We start from the raw sequence: 22,599 nt of genomic DNA, 5'->3' as shown, positions 1-22,599 counted from the left end.
GATGGATTCTAGAATTTTACCAACAACCGAGGTTAGGCTAATTGGCCTATAATTTTCCATCTTTTGCCTTGATCCTTTCTTGAACAAGGGGGTTACAACAGTGATCTTCCAATCATCCCTTTGAGCTGAGTGAGGTCATCTCTCCAGACTCCCAATTACCCAATCACTCTTACTATTTCACCTCTACCCATCTATGCTCCACGCCCATTGCCCCTTTCTTTCCAAGTTGGCAATTTCCCCCCTGCACGTGCTGTCATAAGGCTAAACTCGTATCTCGATGTTCCCCTTTGTAACTTCTTTCATTATCCATAGGTACATTCCATTCTTGTACATACATCTTAACAATGTATCTTTTTCGTGCTTATATGTTTCAGTAATCTTAGCTTTTTGCTGAAATTGTTGTTTTAAACATTATGGCAAAGGGAATTATTTTCTTTAATAAATCTACATTAAAGTTAGTACTTATTTATCCATAATTATGCACTGAAAAGTAGACATACTCTTCCCTAAATACCTGCAGAGTTAATAGTTCTCTTGCTGTACCCCTTTTCTGTATGCTTTTTCTATATCTGCAAAAACAACACTTTACCCCATTTCTAACACTTTGTCAGCCATGGCTGTCTAATCCCTCCCCGGATAATCTTTCTTTTCTTGGGGATGAACCTCTGTACAGTGTCCTCAATTATACCCACAAACTCCTGCCATTTTTGCTCTACTGTCTTCCCTACTAGGCTCTGCTTCCAGTCTATTTTCGTCAGTTCCTCTCTCATGCCCTCATAATTACCTTTTATTTAACTGTAACACCATTACATCCGATTTTGCCTTCTCTCTTTCAAACTGCAGACTGAACTCTACCATATTATGATTGCTGCTTCCTAAGTGTTCCCTTACTTTAAGATTTTTTATAAAGTCTGGTTCATTACATAGCACTAGGTCCAGAATAGCCTGCTCCCTTGTGGGCTCCATGACAAGCTGTTCTAAAAAACCATCCTGTAAGCATTCCATGAATTCCCTTTCGTTGGATCCACTGGCAACATTATTTACCCAGTCCACCTGCATATTGAAGTCTCCCATGATCACTGTGACCTTGCCTTTCTGACATGCCTTCTCTATTTCCCGGTACATGTTGCGCCCCTGGATCCTGACCACTGTTAGGAGATCTGTACATAACTCCCACTATGGTTTTTTTGCCTTTGTGGTTCCTCAGTTCCACCCACACAGACTCCACATCATCCGACACTATGTCATCCAGCACCATAGATTTAATTTTGTTCTTAACTAACAAGGCAACCCCGCCTCCTCTGCCTATCTCCCTGTCTTTTCAATAAGTTGAAAATCCTTGGATGTTTAACTGCCAGTCCTGACCCCCCTGTAACCACGTCTCTGTGATGCCTACCACATCATAATCATTCACGATGATCTGTGCCATTAATTCATCTGCTTTGTTATGAATGCTACGAGCATTCAGGTAAAGTGCCTTAATGTTAACTTTCTTATCATTAGAGATATCGGAAGTCATAAGATGTCCTAAGTTATCCTTCCTTTTTGCTGCAATTCCAGTCTGCCTCAAGTTTAAATCTGCCTGCACACATGCTATCCTGCCGCTTATCTTTCCATGTAACTCTGTACTCCCTGTCGCTTTCACTTTCCCTTGTCTATCCCATGCCAGCCCACAATCCTTCAGAATGGGTACTCAAACCCATTCCCCTACCCTATTACTCTACATTTACCTCTGACTAATGCACCTAACCTACACATCCCTGGACACTAAAGATAATTTCCCATCCTCCAATCATTCCTGATGAAGGGCTTTTGCCTGAAATGTCGACTCTCCTGTTCCTCAGATGCTGCTTGATTGTTGTGCTTTTCCAGCACCACACTCTTGACTCTAACCTCCAGCATCTGCAGTCCTCACTTTCAACCTCCAGAAAGGCTTACTCCTGTTCCTATCCCAGGAACGTGGCAGGACAGTTGTTTCAGGATAACATGTGACCATAGAATCATAGAATCATAGGATCCCTACAGTGTGAAAACGGGCCATTTGGCCCAACATGTGCGCACCAACTCTTCGCAGATTAACCCACCCAGACCCATTCCCCTACCCTTTTACTCTACATTTACCCCTGACTAATGTACCTAACCTACATATCCCTGGACACTATGGATAGTTTCCCAGGCCCAATCCACCTTACCTGCAAATGTTTGGACATGACAACATTCTGTAATTTCACTGCTTCTAAGTAACACAAGTATAATAAAAACCGGGAGGACCACAGAATCATTGTTAAACAAGCAATATTGATGATAAAACAGAGATTTGGGTGTCTTAGCAGTCTAGGTATTTAACACAATAAGCACCACAAAGTCACTGTGGACAAATCAGGATCCGTTGACTGTGTTCTTCCAAATGTTCCTGTATTCTAGGAAGGGTCTGTGTATTCACTAATCAATATAATTTTATGAGAGGGAAATTATGTATGATAAATCTAGCAGAGATTTCTAAGGATTTTCAAAATATATTTGATAAGGTGCTACATGAAAGGTTATTACACAGGACTTCAGTGACTGGAGATGATATATTAGAATTGATAATGTATTTGTTAAAGAACAACAAAAAATTTGGAACAAATGAGTCATTGTCAAGGCAATTACTAATGAGGTGTCACAAGGTTCGGTGCAGACATTTCAACTATTTAGAATTCCATGTTATGACTTAGACGAAGGAACAGAGTGTAACAAAGCAGGAAGCACATGATCATTCCAATTTAGGTTGTGTGCGCTTGGTTTTTGACTGATTTCATAGCAGGAAGTCACCTTCTGATGCCACTTTCTGCTACCTTAAGAAACCATTCAGGAGGAATAAGCTATCTGTTAAGCATCCCTCTCTTCAAAGTTTCTCCTGTCTTGCATTAAATTTTACAACTTTCTAATGAGACAATGGGGTGCCTTAATGTCAACTCATTAGAGCTAACAGAGCATAACTTGGCAAGTATTGATGATTAACTCTTGTGCAAATTATTCTATATGCTTGACTGATATGGATTTATTCGTGTCTGCGTGGGTTTCCTCCGGGTGCTCCAGTTTCCTCCCACAGTCCAAAGATGTGCAGGTCGGTGAATTGGCCATGCTAAATTGCCCATAGTGTTAGGTAAGGAATAAATGTAGGGGTATGGGTGGATTGCGCTTCGGCGGGTCGGTGTGGACTTGTTGGGCCGAAGGGCCTGTTTCCACACTGTAATGTAATCTAATCTAATCTAAACTGATTTCAATACTGCATATCTTGTGGAACTCGCATTAAGACAATAAGTTACCAGTGTGTTTTTGTTCAGAAACTGCTTTGTGGTGTGGAATTCTATAGTGATTAATGGTTAGTGGGATGAATTAATTTAAAATCGCAAAGGAGAGTAAATAAGTTGATTAACCTTAAACCTAATACCATGTTACTTCATGTTGTTATGATCCCAGCTGATGTTATTAGTGGACAGGTCAGATCCCAGACTAAAACCTGGCTTGATAGATCTTTTTTTGATCAATGAGGTTCTCTTTCACTGAAACACTAATACGCAATACTAGAGATTTAGTTTCAACAATAAAACAAGTTTATTGTTCAAAAAAGAAAAAAAAAAACCTATCTACACAAAAAAGAAAGATTTCAAAACATAAAAATACAAAGCCATCCACCCCAATACCATAATTTTACAGTGCCAGAGAGAATTGCCTTATGTATCACATGCATAGATTTTACATAGAGTTATGGAGTCATACAGCACAGAAACAGATACTTTGATCCAACCTGTCCATGTCGAACATAATCCCAAAGAAACTAGTCCAACCTGCCTGCACATGGCCCATATCCCTCCAAATCTTTCTTATTTATGTACTTATCCAAACGTCTTTTAAATGTAATTGTACCCACATCCACTACTTCCTCTGGAAGTTCATTCCACACAAGAATCAGCTTCTGTGTAAAAAAATGTCCCCATGTCTTTTTTAAATCTTTCTCCTCTCAACTTAAAATGTACCTTTTTAAAAAAAATTCTGCTTGTGAAGGTCTGATGGCCTCTTCCTTGAGTATTCGCACAACTGAGCTTAGACTTTGAGATTCACGGTTCTAACCAAATATATATGGTCTGAACCTCTCAAAATCCTTAAACTGAGGTAACCTGTTTCCTAAATCTTCTGAATTAGCTCCTTTCTTTGGAGGAACTCTTTCTTACATCTAACTTCAGCTCGTAATTATCTGAACTGAAAAACTCAACTTTCAAAATTATGGGGTTTCCCTAAAAAAAAAACCCTCATTCTTCTAAGCAGAAATCAAGCCAAAACTTTTCAGTGTTTACTCTGTCGAATAGTACAACTCTCACAATGCAAACAAAATCCCATTATCACCCCAGGAAATCTCTCTCTCTCTAATTTTGGTTTAATATGATATTCACAAGTTAATGCCATTCTAAAACTTGCACAACACTAGTGTAAATTCAAACTTTAGGATAAATAATGTCTAAATTTAAACTAAACTGTGTGCACTTCTGGTCTCCCTGCTATTGAAAGGATGTGAAGCTTGAAAGGGTTCAGAAAAGATTTACAAGGATATTGCTGGGGTTGGAAGGTTTGAGCTATAGGGAAAGGCTGAGTAGACTGGGGCTATATTCCCTGGAGCGTTGGAGGCTGGGGGTTGACCTTGTAGAGGTTTATAAAATCGTGAAGGTCATGGATAGGCTAAATAGACAAGGACTTTTCCCTGAGGTGGGGGAGTCCAAAACTAGAGGGGGAGTCCAAAACTTAGGGCCAACCTTTTTAGGCAGAGGGTGGAACGTGTATGGAATGACCTGCCAGAGGAAGTGGTGGAGGCTGGTAACCTTAACCTGCTCTCTTGAGCAAATGAAAAAGACATTTTAAAATGGTTAGGGGCCATCATAGATATTGATTTAGGATCAAGTGACAACATTAGGGCTCAAGTGTGATTTAAATTGGAACCAGCCAGGGCAACAAGTAGAGTTAGGGCAGTGAGAGGCATATGCGTTGAGTTTAGTCTCCTTGATGACCAATAGGAATAGGAGTGCTCTTGCTGCCTGGAATCTTGCTCTTAAATGTTTATTTAACCTATTGCCCTAATCAATCTTTTCAGAGATGTTATTACACACCTCTGGAGCAGGCGCGACTTGAGCTGGAGAATGACTAGCCCAGCAGCAAGTACACTACCACTGTGCCACGACAGGCCTCTCGAAAGCTTGCTCCTAGTCACCGTCTCTTCACCTGAATTCAATTGAAGACGATCAGCACCCATTCAGATTAAGCCTGAGTGATAAAGTATCCTGAACCCTATGTTATAGTTGGCTGGACTTTTTGCCATCTGCTGCAGTTCTAACCAGGAGTTCAATTGGCCTAAAAATGCTTACTTAATCATTAAATGCACTAATTCATTCTTTACATCTGCCTAACAATTACTGGCCATCAGGAGTTATTTACATAGCCACACAGGAGCAGAAACAGTGACTCTGTTTAAATCAGAAATTGGATTTACAAATATGCTTTATATACTACTAGCTATGATGTATGATGAACATTTTACTCACAAGTGTATCCTGTCAAAATATTCATCATTAAAAAAGCTAACAAATTTGACCTTTTACAACCACATAAACGTGTGTAAAAATAAGCTGGGAAGCTTGAGAAACCACATACAATATAATTCTTCAATGAATAGAGCAGGCCATTGAACTGACTTGTGGTATCTTCCCCTAACTCTGATTTCTTGAATATGTCTCAACAAAAAGCTAGGATCGACGTCCCGAATGGCTCAACTCACTTGCCACCCTGTGGGTGCCACTCCTGAGTTAGCAGCTTAAACCGAATACCTTCTAACATGTTCACTTCCGGTCTCCCTGCTACAGGGAAGATGTTATTAAATGTTAAAGGTATGGAAAGATTTACAAGGATGTTGCTGGGGTTTGAAGGTTTGAATTATAAGGAGAAGATGAATAATCTAGGGCTATTTTCCCTGGAGCGAAAGCTAACAGACGTTACAGAGGTTTATAAAATCATGAGGGGCATAGATAGGGTGAATAGACAAGGTCTTAAAATTAGAGGGCGTAGGTTGAGGGTGAGAGAGGAAAGATTTAAAAGGGACCTTAGGGGCAACGTTTTCATGCAGAGGGTGGTGTGTGTATGGAATGAGCTGCCAGAGGAAGTGGTGGAGGCTGGTACAATTACAACATTTAAAAGGCACCTGGATGGATATATGAATAGGAAGGGATTAAAGGGATATGGGCCAAATGCTGGAAAATGGGACTGGATTAATTTACGATATCTGGTTGGCATGGATGAGTTGGACTGAAGGGTATATTTCCATGCTGAACATCTCTATGACTCTATTTCAATATTAATACATCTTTGTCTGCTGAGCTGTGGCCTTCCTCACTGTGCATGCAACAGCATGGGAAGATAATAAATAGAGCGATAATTAAAGAAGTGTTTCATGTCTCAGAATAATAAATATCTGTTCTAATTAGCAGCCAAAAGTTTAGCTACGGGGTGATATCATCATTCTCAAAATGTGCACAAGAAGTAATGGTATCCATCTGGTGGTGACAAAATGTTGTGTTAACAGACTGGAGTTCTTGGCAATTCGGAATTATATGATTCAGAATAGTTGGCAGAGAATTCCGTTTGTGGCTAATTTATTGAGAGTTACTAGTTTTTTAAAAAACACATTCAAATCAATGTTCCTTGTTCCTTTACAGAATGCACACAATTCAACTCCTTTTTGAGCTGCATTACTGCAATAAAACCTAAAGGGCCTGCACACTTCAAAAGGTCAGTGGGGTGGAGTTCTGTTGTTAAGTCTTAGTTTGCATACATTATATCTCTCAAAGATTCATGCTCATAATAACATCATCAAAGATGATCTTATAAAAGTCTCAGTCTCCATCTGAACTGAGGCCACTTACTACATGAGATGCTTGTGGAACTATTTGGAATCAAATTGCTCAGTATTAGTCTGGTGTGGAATTCCAGTGACATATATACCAGGATCTGTAATAAAGTTTTATTGAATCTTTCAGGACCATATTGCTTGCATCTACTTCTTATGTTACAGGGGCTAACATTAGTATAACATCATCAGGTACGAATACCCTCTGAAGTTCAAAAACCCATCGCAGCAGGGCAGAACAGATCAGGACACTAAAACAAATGTTAGAATTTGTCTGTACGTTTAAGTGCCATCAGGAAACTTGTTAAATTCTCGATTCAAGTTATTGTTGTAAGAGATTGTGATGATTGTTGTAAGAGATGTCCACTGCTCGCAACTGATTGCAATGTGATTTCCTTTTGGATAGATCAACCTGTTCAGGAATGTTGCGGACACCTTTGGGGCAGTGGGACTTGCTGGGGCCTATCCCGCTGTCTGTGGAGATCTTTAATTTCTTCGAAGTATGTAATAAAGAAAATTGAGTTGGCAAGAGAAGTACACATTTTCTTGTGGCTGTCACAAGGTAGATCCATGTGAAGATCTTCCAGTGGGACACCTGCTCTTTTACCTGAAGTTATAAGTTTATTTGTTTCTATTGTTATCAGTGACAAAGGCCATGGAATATTAGAAATCTCTTTTCTGAATAACGACGCTTTCTGGACCCATCATTTTAGGAGTTCGCGACAGTTTGATAATGATCCTACCAAAGTTTTCTCCAAGTCAAGTCTTGAAGATTTTTTCAATGATGAGTAACAAATAAATGATTTTTTTCAGCCCAGTGAAGTTGGGTTTTTTCTGTGTTGTAAATATGAAGCAATCGTTCAAGGCATTTGACAATTATTTTACTTTGTGATGTAAAAATATTATAGAAAGACTAATATATGATGAAAGAGCAATTTCCAGGAGAATCTGTCAACAACTTCATCAGTTATCATTGCAGTAATTGCAAGCAGTTGTAATTAGAGGCAGAACTGTCATCGGAATTTCTTCATCTCTTTCAGATCTTTTACAAGCAGAAGATTGCACATTAGGGAAGTTTACTAAGAAGATCATCCAAACCTATCCATCATCAGGTAAAACACTTCAACCAATCACAAGAGAAAGCAATGCAAAGATTGTGCAAATCTTTCGATACTGGAGTCACTGTTCAAAATGTGAAGTAAAAACACCACACAAACAAAATCAGCACCCAACTCTACTGTAATAATCTAAATTTTACAAGAAAGAGGGGCATGGATTAAAAACAAGTGCAAAAATCAGAAACTAACGGTCCTTATACAACAGTAATAACATTGCTTACATCCATAAAAAAGTCAATACTTTTCCCAAACACCATACAAAAATTGTATTATTCACAGAATAAGCCTCCACTAGGACATGCATTTTTCTTCAAATCATTATTGATTTTTTTTTTCTGTATTGCAAAGACATCTCTGTAATAAATTTTGAGATTAATTTATGAGCATTTCAGATGTTGCAAATCTTGTTACACCTTTCAGAAAATGAAACAATTATCAAATAGTTGTCGAAAGCTTTTAAGACATCAAAAGTATCATGATCTTGCTTCAGTTTTTCCTCCCATAATATGGTTTTCTAATGGTCCCACAGAAATACAGTCTTTTTTTGGAACAAATTTGTTCTGCTTGTGATTTGTTGTGTAGATCTGAAGCAATTGTATACCTCACATTGACTTTTCTCCCACGCTGACAAATTTAATTCTCTGCCTGAAGTATCTGTAACCTTGTATCTGCCTGAACATGGACTATATTACCCCATTTCTTTGTTTAAATTCAATTACTCACTTCAAATGTTGAAATACGTTTAAAATTATTTAAATTTGACTGCACTTTCCATTTTTCTTCAAGTTTGAATTGTTTCGATTTATTTGTTATAAAACTTGTAGGAAAAATTCTAGCTTGAAGGGACTGTCAATAAATTCTAATGATTGACCAAGCAAAATAATCTTCTAATAAAGCTTAGTATTGCATTTGAATATTGTTTTGTACTGTTTTAGGAGCTTCTTTCATCAAATCATTGTTGTTTTTTTCTGTATTGCAAAGACTCTCTGCAACAAATCTTAAGATTAATTTGGAAGCATTTCAGATGTTGTAAATCGTTTTAAATCTTTTAGCAAATGAAACAATCCCAACATGCAAATTTAAGATGGTGCTTCCTTGCTATTTGTACATTTATTCATGGTGGATCTCCTAACGTTCAGAGCAAGATGAAGAATGCACACTATTTCTCTCTTCCCAACTGTTTTGCACCTTTTTAAAACCAGAAGAGGCAATCTTGCACTTTAACTAATTTCAGTTGTTGAATAAAGATTTTCCTTTTGCTCAGGGCTCGTCTATTTAACTTACATCAGTGTCTCTTTTGACTTATAGGTCTAATTTCACTAATGATGTGCCATTTGAAGAAATTTTAAATAATGTGTCTGAGTAAAAGATTTATTCTGCAGTAGATAATAAAATGGAGTGTGATGAAATTTATGGTCTTTTTTTAAAGCAATGATTAAAAACGAATTATGCCTTCTTTTCCCTTCCCAGCCACATCAGCACTGTAAAGACTTATAGCCTTTCGTAAGTTATCGCCGAGTCCTAAGTCGCTGCATTTTTGTCAGATTGTGATTCAGGTCTTCTGCTTTCATGAGACTTTCTTTAGTCCTTGCAAAGCCCTTTAATAATATTAGTTCCCTAATTCTGTCAGATTTACAGCTTTAGAAAAAGGCTGTTGTTTTCTAGAGTACTTCCAGTCTGAAACTTATTGTGTGAAATTTTTTCTTCTCTTCGGATTGCTGTGGATTATCCATTGGTGTTTTCTTCACTTTAGACAGCAGCCTGCACCAAAGGTACTATATTGCAGTTGGCACCTGGTTATGACAGGATCTTTAAGTAAATATGCTGCTGCCAAACATCATTGTAATACTAATCAATGGACTAACTAGCATTAAATGGTGAAGAAATAACCACTAACAAGTCTTCTGTAAAGAAGGCACAAGAAGTAGTTTATGTAAGCATGGTGGCTCAGTAGTTAGCACTGCTGCTTCACTGCACCTGGGTTCAATTCCAGCTTCGGGTGACTATCTGTGAAGTTTGCACATTCTCCCTATGTCTGCATGGGTTTCCGCCAGATACTCTGGTTTTGTCCCACCATCCAAAGATGTGCAGGTTACATTGAGTGGCCATGCTGAAATTGGGAGAATGTGAGCACTGCAGATGCTGGAGATCAGAGGCGAGAGTGTGGTGCTGGAAAAGCACAGCAAGTCAGGCAAAAGCCCTTCAAACATTGCTCCGTATTGTTCAGGGATGTGTGAGCTAGGTGGATTAGCCATGGTAAATGTGAGGTTATGCAGATAGAGTGGGGGTTTGGGTCTAGATGGGATGCTCTTTGGAGGATTAGTGCAGACCTGATGGGCTGAATGGCCTCTTTCTACATTGTTTGGATTCTATGATCCTGCTCTATACCTGAAAAATAGTTTGGATGTGGATCAACACAATGGCTGAGATGCATAACTGCTGTTCAGGAGAAGTTAGAGAAGCATCTGAAAGTCAAAAGATTAGAGAGTTCTTTTGAAATGTGATAGTAGGAAGAGGTGGACCAGTTGGGCTCAATGGTCTGTTTTGTGCTGTACGTTTTATCATTCTATGCATCTATGTAAAGAGAGAAGGTATAATCAGCTTAATGACATAAGGATGGACTCATGGACTCAGGCTACTGTCTAAAGTAAAGAAAACACCAAAGAATAATTCTTAAAAGTTTATCTTTTCTTTTAACATCTACACGTTGGGAGCAAGCATCAACGAATGGTCTAACTGAATTAATAATATTACCATAACATTCAGAGAATGGTTATATTGAAATAGAATGCTCCTTGTTTGTTAACCTGCTAACTGCAGCCTTGTTTATTTCCTTTTATTTGTGAATGGTCAGTGGAGTAGCCTTTGAACGAATATAATTTCATTATAGGTTCTTGCTTATAATCTGCTGTTAAATTATTCATCTGTAGGTAAACATGCTCAGATACTTTTCCTTCTGTGTGTCTGTGTAGAAAAATGACCCAAATCTCCTGATAGGAAGATAGGGCATTGCTGAACTGTAGACAGGAATTATGACCTGGGACCATGCAAATTTCCAAAGTAACTGATTCTGTGGGAGTTTCCCAGGCAGTTGAAACTTCTGATAATCAACAATCTGATCTCTGTAACTCTCTGGAGTTACAGAATTAGAGACTTTGGAGGAGTTGGACGATTATGAAAGATTTACAACGATGTTGCCAGGGTTGGAAGATTTGAGCTGTCGGGAGAGGTGGAATAGGCTGGCGCTGTTTTCCCTGGAGTGTCAGAGGCTTATATGATCATGAAGGGCATGGATAGGATAAATTGACAAACTTTTTTCCCTGGGATGGGGGATCCAGAACTAGAGATTTAGGGTGAGAGGGGAAAAGTATAAAAGGGATCTAAGGGGCAATGTTTTTACACAGAGGGTGGTACGTGTATAGAATAAGCTGCCAGTGGAAGTGGTGGGGACTGGTACAATTACAGCATTTAAAAGGCATCTGGATGGGTATATGAATAGGAACGGTTTAGGGGATATGGGTCAAGTGCTGGCAAATGGGATTAGATTAGGTTAGGATAACAGGTCAGCATGGACAAGTTGGACCAAAGGGTCTGTTTCCGTGCTGTATATTTCTATGACTCCATGGCTCTATCCTGAATAGTTAGCCAGGAAAGCTTAGAAGCATTGAAACCTTCACTAAATCCTGGCCAATTATTAAACTGAATTCCCCACCTTAACTCACTGTTGAACACATCCAGAGTGAAAAAAAATTATTTCCTAGCACCCTGTAAAGTAATTATGTAACATCAAACACACAGGTAGTAAGCTTTAAAAAAAACTGGGGTCTGTACTGGAAATAGAAAGACAATTACAATTTAAAGTTCTTAGGATCCTTCAGTTGTGAAAATGCCCAGAGTTCTAGCAGTGTAGCTGTTGTCTTATGTTCTCTGTGCATAGTTGATATTCCAAGTTACTTTTTCACTGGACACTGGTTTTGAGGTTGGCAGTGGGAATGTTTTCCAGTTCTTGTTCACAAATCTATTTTCCCTTGACTGCTGTTTAAAAGAAACTGTTGAGAAAGATATATTTACATATTCCTGAGTCTTCCTTTGTTTTCCCAAAGCTCAATACTCCACAATCTCAGGAGTTGATCTCAGTGTGTAACTTCCAGATAGGTGTGAATAAACCAGGAGATGCTGATCTGAGTCCCAGCGCGTGTTTTATAATGAAATTAATTTTGGCTCTCATTGATCCTTATTTATTTGTGATTTCACAAACTTGGCTCAACTTGGTCAGGTCATCACAGCAGCCACTTCAGGTCAGTATTGTCCTATTTGAAAACCGCCTTTAATCTATGAAGGTATTGTTATTAGAATCAAATGACATTATGTTGTATATTGATAGTCCACTTTTACTATGATCATGGCAGACTCTTGCCCGGAAATTGGGCAGAAATCTGCATAAGGAATGGTCGGGAGGTGTAAAGAAGCTGGACATTGGGAGGGTTGAATCTGTTTGTAAGCTAAAGGCTGCTAATGGAGAGTATGCAAGCCAATTGAACTTTTCTTATTATGGGGTAAATCTGAAAGATGCTTAAAAAAAATGGTGCTCTCTCATTCTCATCCTATGCCCATGAAAGAACTTGTTCCTCCTTGTGGACAGAGTCTCACGACTGCCCTGATACAATGGCAGGCTGAAAGTTCTGAGATTTCACAGATGCTATCTATTGCACTGACGGAACCTATTGCATTAAAGTTGAGGGACACGTTGACCTTGCCAGCCAGATAGCCTTGCTTTGAGGCTTGAGCTATAGCTGCATAGTTTATCAGTAATACCTTGAAAGTGCCCAAGATCCTATCTGAGTGAAATTCAGACAGAAATGTTTGCTTAAGGCCTGTATTAGATGTGTCTTCTTGCATCCTTCCCACTCCCTGTCCTTTGTCCCAAGTGGTTCTGCAAACATCTGCCCTCTTAACTGCTTCTCCAGTCCTCCAGCCACAAATTCCTAACAATCTTGATAGTCTGCTCTGGACAGGAGTAAAACTGCCCTGAAAGAGCCAAAACCAATGCAGGACCAACAAAAATCCCTCCTTAGAAACCAGCAGCTTTAAAAAAACTGAATCACTAAACTGCATGTTAGAGAATGTAAGCCTTTGTATAGTGCTACTAAAATATTCTTGTTGAGCAAATTTATCAAATGGTGAGTTAAACACTGAAGCAGTTCAATTTCATGAAAGAATCCTTCTAAATCACACATTGAGCACTCACTTCAGCAGTTTTATTACGGTTTGGAATATGTCCGATGCAGCCTTGAAGATTTTGGAGGAGCCAGCAAATTTCTAAAGCATGATCTTCCCCTTCACTTTGGGTTAACTCATTTTTCTGTTAACGGGAACATAAGAACCAGAGTAGCCCAATCCACGCCCCTCAAGCCTGCTCAGCCATTCAATAAGATCTGTGGCCTAACTCCAATATGTCTGCCTTCAACTCATATCGCTTGGTACACTTGCTCTGCCTACCACCTTTGTCACCTCTTCAAAAACTCTGAGGTTTGTCGGGCAGGATTTGTTCTTCATAAATCCATGCTGACTGTTCCTGACTAACTGAAATTTTTTTCAAGACAATTAGTTACGCAATCCTTGACAATTTCCCTACCACAGATGTTTGGGTAACTAGTCTGCAATTCCCAGGTTTTTCTCTGCCACCCTTCTGGAGTGGAGCGACATGAGCAAATTTCCAATTCAGATGTACAACTCCTAAATCCAGGAAATGCTGAAAGATTATGGTTAGGGAATCAGCAATATTCTCTCCTCTCCCCTTTAACACCCATGAATGGAAACCGTCAAGTGCTGGGGATTTGTCACTCTTCAGTGCCATTAATCTCCCTATTATTGATGAGTTACTTAAGCTAATTTTATTCAGACCCTGTCTCTGATCCTATGTCAATTTCTGTGAGACTTCTGGCATACTATCCTCCTTTTCAGCTGTGAATACTGACATAGACTGTCCCCTGATAAATCTCCCATCCCTCAACATCTCAGTGTAACTCCATAATAGTGCAGCATGGTGCCAGGGATCTGGGTTCGATTCCAGCCTTGGGCGACTGTCTGTGTGGAGTTTGTACATTTTCCCCATGTCTGCGTGGGTTTCCTGAGGGTGTTCTGGTTTCCTCCCACAGTCCAAAGGTGTGCAGGTCATGTGAATCGGCCATACCAAATTGTCAGTAGAGAATTGAATTGAATTGAATTGTATCTATTGTCACGTGTACCGAGGCACAGTGAAAAGCCTTGTCTTGCGAGCAACACAGGCAGATCACATAGTTAAGTAGCATAGATAAGTAAATAATAGGTAAACAGTGGCAAAAGCAAAACACAGATCAGGATATGTAGGTGAGGTGCATTAGTCAGGGATATATGTAGGGGAATGGGTCTGGGTGGGTTATCTTCAGAGGGTCGGTGTGGACTTGTTGGGCCGTAGGGCCTGTTTCCACACTGTAGGGGTTCTATGATGATCTGAAAGGAAACAGATCCTGCAAGCCCTCCCACTGTGCCCAGTAGGAAAATACCATTTCCAGAGAGCGACCAAGGGATTAAAACTCTGACCCCCCTTCATCCAGCTTTGCTGCCAGGCAAATCAACCATCCCCAGAAAGACCCCCACCTTACCCCCGGTCTGGTAGTTACTCAACAGTATTGTCTAGCTCTGAGCAGGATGTATTAATTAAGGGACTTTGAATATTCAAGTTAAAAATGGTTCTTCAATGTGCTCAATTGCTCCTCAGCTAAAAATATGGCATGCAAGAATACATAAACTTAAAAAAAACTGTTGCAACTTAGTGGGCGGCACGGTGGCACAGTGGTTAGCACTGCTGCCTCACAGCGCCAGAGACCCGGGTTCAATTCCTGACTCAGGCGACTCTCTGTGTGGAGTTTGCACATTCTCCCCATGTCTGCATGGGTTTCCTCCGGGTGCTCCGGTTTCCTCCCACAGTCACAAAGATGTGCAGGTCAGGTGAATTGGCCATGCTAAATTGCCCGTAGTGTTAGGTTATAAGGGGTAAATGTAGGGGTATGGGTGGGTGGCGGGTCAGTGTGGACTTGTTGGGCTGAAGGGCCTGTTTCCACACTATAAGTAATCTAATCTAATCTAAATCTAAAACTCTTGTTCCAATTTATTTCACAATCAAAAACAGAAGGTTGCTGGAAAAGCTCAGCAGGTCTGGCAGCTTCTGTGAAGAGAAATCAGAGTTCACGTTTCGGGTCCAGTGACCCTTCCTCAGAACTGAACCTGAAATGTTAACTCTGATTTCTCTTCACAGTAGCTGCCAGACCTGCTGAGCTCTTCCAGCAACTTTTGTTTTTGTTTCTGATTTACAGCATCCGCAGTTCTTTAGGTTTTTATTCCAATTCATTTTGCTGAGCATATAAACAAAGAGCAGGATGAGGCCATTTGGTATCTCACATGTTTCACCCCTTAATAAGATCACTGCCAGCATTCAGCCATCGGTGCATTCACTGATCTTCAGATGTTTATTGCTTGGAACCGATTCCAACATTTTTTCTTTTGATCGTGGGAGATAGGCATCACTGGCTAGGCCACCCTTTATTGCCCATCCCAGCTTGCCCTTCAGAAGGGGAAGGTAAGCTGCCTTCTTGGACTCCTGTAGTTCTTTGGGGTTAAAGGCATTCACAGTCTTGTTAACAAGGGAGTTCCAGGATTTTGACCCAACGACAATGAAGGAATGGCGATACAATTCCAAATCAGTATAATTTGCACATAACAATTCTCTGGTTAGTCGCTGCAGGATATCTTGTATCCTTAACCATCATTGTACGTCAGTGATAATGGGAATGTACATTAAAGGTAGTAGATTGGTACCATATTAAGTGTGCTACTGTATCCTCGTGTTGAGCTTTTTAAGTGTTGTTGGAGCTGTACTCATCCAGGCAATGGAGAATATTCTGTCACAATCCTGACTTGTGCCTCGAAGATTACGAAATGGAAACAGGCGGTGAGTTACTCTCTGCAGAATTTCTGCCTTCTGACCTGCTCTCCAAGGCACAGTATGGCAGGACTAGTTCAGTATCTGGTCAAAATTTATGCCCAACATGCTGGTAGTGGTAATCTCCTTGAATGTCAAGAGTTGATGTTTATATTCTTTCGTTGCTGAGTGGTGTGAAGATTATTTACTGCGTATCAGTGCAAGCCTAGATTTTGTCCAATTCATGCTGCATATGAACATGGGCTGCCTCAGTATCTGAGGTGTCATGAATAGTGCTGAACATTGTGCAATCATTCGTGACATCCCCACTTCTGACCTTATATGGTGACAGATAATTTTTGAAGAGCTGAAGGTGGTTAGACTGAACACATTGATTGTAAAGTATCTATCCTGATGAACTCCTGAAGTGATGCTCTGGGACCGAGAAGATTAATCTCCACAATCAGCTTCCTTTTTGCCAGGTATGTCTCTAACCAGTGGAGCATGTTTCCTGTGATTCCCATTGACAGTTTTGCTGAAACACTTTGATGTCATCCTTGGTCAAACGCTGCCTTAATGTCAAGGACAGTCCCTCTCACTTCACCTTTTCAGAGTTCAGTTCATGTTTGGAAAAAGGTTGTAATGAGGTTAAGAACTGAATGGCCTTGGCAATTTCCAAGTTGAGTATGTCTGTAAGCATGTTATTTATTTTCAAGTGCTAGTTTGTAGTACTGTTGACTTCACCTTTCATAGTTTTCCTGATGATTGACAGTAGACTGGTAAGTAATGAACTGATTATTTGCAATTGTTCTGTTTTTTGCAGAGAGGATGCCGCTGGGTATTTTCCCACATTGTCAGGTGGATGCCTGTGGTTGAAGACATTTTTAAAACTATTACTGAAATGTTGTCAGGACTCATAGCCATTGCAGCATCCAGTGCCTTCTCGATATTGCTTTGACTGAAATCAATTGGCTGTGATGATGGGGGTTTACGGAGGGGTTAGAGATGATTAACAACTTGACAACTCTGGCTGAAGGTTGTTACAAATGTTTTTGCATTGTCTCTTGTATTGAATGTGTTAGGCTTTGTGGAGCCTCCTCCTGTTATTTGTTCCATTGTCCACCCCCTACCATGATGGATGTGGCAGAACTATAGAGCTTAAATCTGATCTGTTAGGTGTGGGCCTACTGCAGTGAATCATAATGTACATTCAATTAAAATCCCTTCTGAGCAAGATAGCTAAAAATTCAAAGTTTGTGCACTGCTTTACATCTACTTCAAATATTTCAGCATCTATTAATAGGCTGCTGAAATAATCAGTTGCTTCTTTATAAAACTAATTGCTGGGCTGATTTTTTTTTACTCTTTCCTGACATCTCCCTCTCTTCCTTAGTTCCTTCAGACTGTCAAGACTTCTGCAGCAGATACAAAAAGTGTTTTTTCTCCAATATTGCTGACTTCGTTCTGTAAAAGAATGTTCATCTGTCAGTTTCTTTCATATGCTGTCAGCATTTTTGCTTTAAGTGCAAAAATATGATAAAATGTTCTTTTGTTATAAAGTAGAGTGAACTTCTTGTCCATGAATCAGAAATAATGGTTCTGTATTCAGAATCTGAGCACTTGTAGGTTTATTAAAAGTCCATTAAAGGCTTATGCTCACAGACAACACCAAGTTATAAACAAAATAAAGAACTGCAAATGTTGGCGATCTGAAACAAGCAATAATAGAAATCGCTGGAGAAGCTCAGTAGGCCTGGCAGCACTGTTGGCATTTAAAGTCCAGAAACCTTCTTCAGAACTGATAGCTAGGATAAGGTATATTTATGTTGATAACCAGGAGGGTGGGGCAGGGGGAGGGTGTGGGGAGATTGGGGGAAGGTAGTTGGCAGATAAGTGGAGACGGAGACTGAGAAGAAAGAGGGAAAAGAAGGCAGACTTTCAAGGGAATTGTTGATCGTAAACCAAGGAAAAGACTCTGGGTAGGTGATAGTAAGTGAAAGTGAGGACTGCAGATGCTGGAGATCAGAGTCGAGAGTGTGGTGCTGGAAAAGCACAGCAGGTCAGGCAGCATCCGGGGAGCAGGAGATTCGACATTTCAGACAAAGCCCTTCATTAGGAATGAGGCTGGGAGCCTTGGGGGATAAATGGGAGGAGGGTGGGGCTGGGAGAAGGTAGCTGAGAGTGGGATAGGTGGATGGAGGTGGGGGTAAAGGTGATAGGTCCCAGGGGAGGGTGGAGCGGATAGGTGGGAAGGTAGATGGACAGGTGGGACAGGTCATGAGGGCGGTGCCCAGTTTGAAGGTTGGAATTGGGATAAGGTGGGGAGAGGGGAAATGAGGAGAAACCCACATTGATGCTGTGGGGTTGAAGGGCCCCGAGGCAGAAGATGAGTCATTCTTCCTCCAGGTGTCAGGTGGTAAAGGAGAGGCAATGGAGGAGGCCCAGGGCCTACATGTCCTTGGCGGAGTGGGAGGGGGAGTTGAAGTGTTCGGTCACGGGGCAGTGAGGTTGGTTGGTGTGGGTGTCCCAGAGATGTTCTCTGAAGCGCTCTGCGAGTAATTGTCCAGTCTCCCCACTGTAAAGGAGATTGCATCAGGAGCAACAGATACAGTAAATGACGTGTGGAAGTACAGGTGAAACTTTGATGGATGTGGAAAGCTTCTTTGGGGCCTTGGAAGGAGGTATGGGGGGAGGTGTGAGTGCAGGTTTTGCAATTCCTGCGGTGGCAGGGGAGGGCGGATTGGTGGGGGGTGGGGGAGTGGGGGGGACCTGACGAGGTAGTCGCAGAGGGACAGTCTTTATGGAATACAGACAGGAAAGGGGAGGGAAATATATCCCAGGTGTTGGGGTCCATTTGTAGGTGATGGAAATGTCGGAGGATGATGTGATGTGTAACCTTTGTATAGTGAAAGTGTAAGTGAAAATGGGTTGGCTGTACTGAAAGCAACCTATGTCACGACAGTACATGTGGAGTGGGGAATGTGGATGGGTAAAGGACTTGCAAGGAGCTGTTCATGTTTTAAAATTGTTAAACTCAATATTGAGTCCTGAAAACTGTCATATTCCCAAAGGGAAGATGAGGTGTTGTTTCCCCAACTTGTGTTGAGCCTCACTGGAGTACTGCAGCAGACCTGAGACAGAAATGTTGACCAGGGAACATGCGCTGTGATGTAGTGGCAGGCTCAGCAATGTCTATGAAGTTATAAATGATGCTTATGTTTTGCTAATGGAGGAAAAACAGACATTGCAGTCAATTAAGCTTAATCTTCCCTCCACTCTTCCTCTTCGAATTTCATATTACAACTTCATTCTATTTATGTCTTTCTAACTATATTATTTCACGTTAACTTGCTGCTGTTTATATCAGTCATCGCCAAATTCATCAAAACATTCCGAGCTCTCTAAATAGGTATTACCCAGGATCTTATTTCTGCCAACCATGAACTCAAGGTTACTAAGTTGCTATTTAGGGTTAGAAAGATGTAGAATGTACTATTTAGAGAGAAATTGGTTTCAAATGTAAGCAATGCATAACCTGATCTAGTAAGTAAGACGTGCCTACATTGTACAAATGTTGTTTAGCTGCAAGCTTTTAACTATAGAGCTTTCACAGAATGGATTTCTTTACTGGCTCTTGATGTATGTCTCTTGGAATCTCGGAATTGTCACAGTACAGAATGATTCCATACAGCTGGTGGCTCAGTGGTTAGCACTGCTGCCCCACAGCACCAGTGACCCAGGTTCGATTCCAGCCTCGAGCGACTGTCTGTGTAGAGTTTGCACGTTCTCCCTGTGTCTGTGTGAGTTTCCTGCAGGTGCTCTGGTTTCCTCCCACAGTCCAAAGATGTGCAGGTCAGGTGAATTGGCCATGCTAAATTGCCCATAGTGTTAGGTGCATTAGTCAGAGGGAAAATGGGTCTGGGTGGGTTACTCTTCAGAAGGTTGGTGTGGACTTGTTGGGCCGAAGGGCCTGTTTCCACACCGTAGGGAATCTAAGCTGCAAGCCCATCGCTTCTGTGCCATGCTCTCCGAATGAACATCAGCCAGTGCCATCCTCTGCATATTCTCTGTAACCATGCACATTGCTCCTTTCCAAATAGCCATCTAATCCCATTGATTGAGCTTAGCTTCACCTCCCTCTCATATAGTGCATTCTAGTAATCACTTGGTTCAGGAAACAGGGTTTTCCCGCATCACTTTTTTAGAGTCATTAAATATTTTCAAAATAAAGTGTTAGACAAGGGAATCAAAAGTTGTCGGGGATAGATGGGAATGTGGAATTTGAAACACACGCAAGTCATTCATTATTAAATGGCAAAGTAGGCTTGAGGGGTTGAATGGCTTAATTCTGTCCTGTTTTGTACGTTTGTATCTAACCCTGTTTTGCCATCAGAAATATTACGAGTTTGGTGAAAGAAAATAGTACAAAGTTGCATTCAAAAACACCAAACAGTGCACTGATGAGTTAATCATTACAAAGAGTTATGAGCTTAGTCATTCAATAGAAGCAATATGTCTTTTATAAACTGCACTTATGTCTGAGAGGAGCCTAAATTGAATACCACTTAAATACCTGAAAATAATCTAATATAAATAATTATTGCAAAGGTGGGAACCTATTTTCCACAGCACTTACACGACATTGTTTATGCAATAATATTGATTCCTTTGCAATTACTATTAAACATTAGCAAATAATATATACAAAGGAGGAAATGTAAAAAGTGACATTTGTAAAGGAGTATCAGAACTGTCATCAAGTCATAGTGTCATCGAGATATACAGCCCAGAAATTGACCCTTCAGTCTATCTCATCCATGACAAACAGATATCCTAAACAAATCTAGTCACATTTGCCAGCATTTGATCCATATTCCTCAAAAACTTTCCTATTCATATACCCATCCAGATGCCTTTTAAACACTGTAATTGTACCAGCCTCCACCACTTCCTCTGAGAGTTCATTCCATACACGTACCACCCTCTCTGCGAAAAAATGCCCCTTCGATTCCTTTTAAATCTTTCCCCTCTCACCCTAAACCTATGCCTTCTAGTTCTGGACTCTCCCACCCTATGGAAAAGACTTTGTCTATTTATCCTATCCATGCCCCTCATGATTTTATATACCTCTATAAGGTCACCCCTCAGCCTCCAACGCTCCAAGGAAAACAGCCCCAGCCTGTTCAACCTCTCCCTCTAGCTTAAATCCTCCAACCCTGGCAACATCTTTGTAAATCTTTTCTGAACCCTTTCAAGTTTCACATCATCCTTCCAATAGCAATGGGACCAGAACTGCATGTAATATTCCATTCCTGTGGTTAATTTGTACTGTTTGATATAATCTTTAAAAATCTAATTACTAAATAAAAGCAATTTATTTACAAAACCCCTTTTCACCAATGCACTCCTGGGCTTCTTTATTGGATGGTTATTCTTATTAGATTTAAAAAATCTAAACAATATGGCTGTAAGTTATTCTAAATGGATCATACCTATATTTTTCGAAAGCTGCTTCTATACAAAGATCATACAACTAGGCAGCTGTCTTTCTGGTCTGCAGTCCTCAGACAAGGAGGTATGGGGGGGTGGCAGATATTTTTCTGCGTGGCAGGGTGCCATGTGAATCTCACACCTGTACAATATTGCCACAAGGTTATTCAGCAAAAAAAAACACATGGGCAGCAAGTGAGAACCATACCTTAAAGTCTGAGGGAGTAGTTTAGGGGAGTAGTAGGAAGGGTTTAGAGGGATAGGAGCCAAATGTTGTGTTAAGGAGCCATCAGGTTCGAATTGTTCAAATTGCTGAGAGAAAATGTCTAGGATTTATCAATCTTCTATTACATTGTAACTTGCATGTTTTGCACTTGTGCATTTTATGCCATGTAGGATTGTGTAGTTTGTGCTGTCCATGTAGCACCCTCAGTCCAGGAGGAACGCAGTCACGTTTTTACTGTATCTGTTGTATACGGTAGAAATTACAAATAAAAAGTTACTCAACTCTTTACTCCCCATAGTCTGTGGAGGTATCCATCAGTTGGTCTTAATCCATGATTGTCCCAGTGCTACGAGCTAGTGAGGGCAGGAATAGGAGGATAGAGCTGATGAATGCATGGCTGAGGAGCTGGTGTACGGGAGAAGGATTCACATTTTTGCATCATTGGAATCTCTTTTGGGGTAGAAGTGACCTGCAGAAGAAAGACGGATTGCAACTAAATTGGAAGGGGACTAATATACTGGCAGGGAAACTTGCTAGAACTACTTGGGAGGATTTAAACTAGTAAGATCGGGGACCCAGGGAGATAGTTAGGAAAGAGATCAATCTGAGATTGGTGCAGTTGAGAACAGAAGTGAGTCAAACAGTCAGGGCAGGCAGGGACAAGGTAGGACTAAAAAATTAAACTGCATTTATTTCAATGCAAGGGGCCTAACAGGGAAGGCAGATGAACTCAGGGCATGGTTAGGAACATGGGACTGGGATATCATAGCAATTACAGAAACATGGCTCAGGAATGGGCAGGACTGGCAGCTTAATGTTCCAGGATACAAATGCTACAGGAAGGATAGAAAAGGAGGCAAGAGAGGAGGGG

At 40.6% G+C, this 22,599-nt stretch overlaps 1 long non-coding RNA gene across 1 annotated transcript; it reads left to right on the top strand.

Annotated features, from left to right (window-relative positions):
• The first annotated feature begins 252 nt into the window (after positions 1 to 252).
• Positions 253 to 18,040, top strand: LOC122548619. Its single transcript, XR_006311276.1, has 3 exons — positions 253 to 327; positions 2,425 to 2,429; positions 18,007 to 18,040. It is a non-coding gene; the product is annotated as an uncharacterized LOC122548619 (long non-coding RNA).
• Positions 18,041 to 22,599: the final 4,559 nt, after the last annotated feature.

The sequence above is a fragment of the Chiloscyllium plagiosum genome, chromosome 3, assembly GCF_004010195.1.
Source record: "Chiloscyllium plagiosum isolate BGI_BamShark_2017 chromosome 3, ASM401019v2, whole genome shotgun sequence".
Lineage (NCBI taxonomy): Eukaryota > Metazoa > Chordata > Chondrichthyes > Orectolobiformes > Hemiscylliidae > Chiloscyllium > Chiloscyllium plagiosum.
Note: the sequence above shows the minus strand (reverse complement) of the source record. Positions and strands in the feature narration are given on the sequence as shown.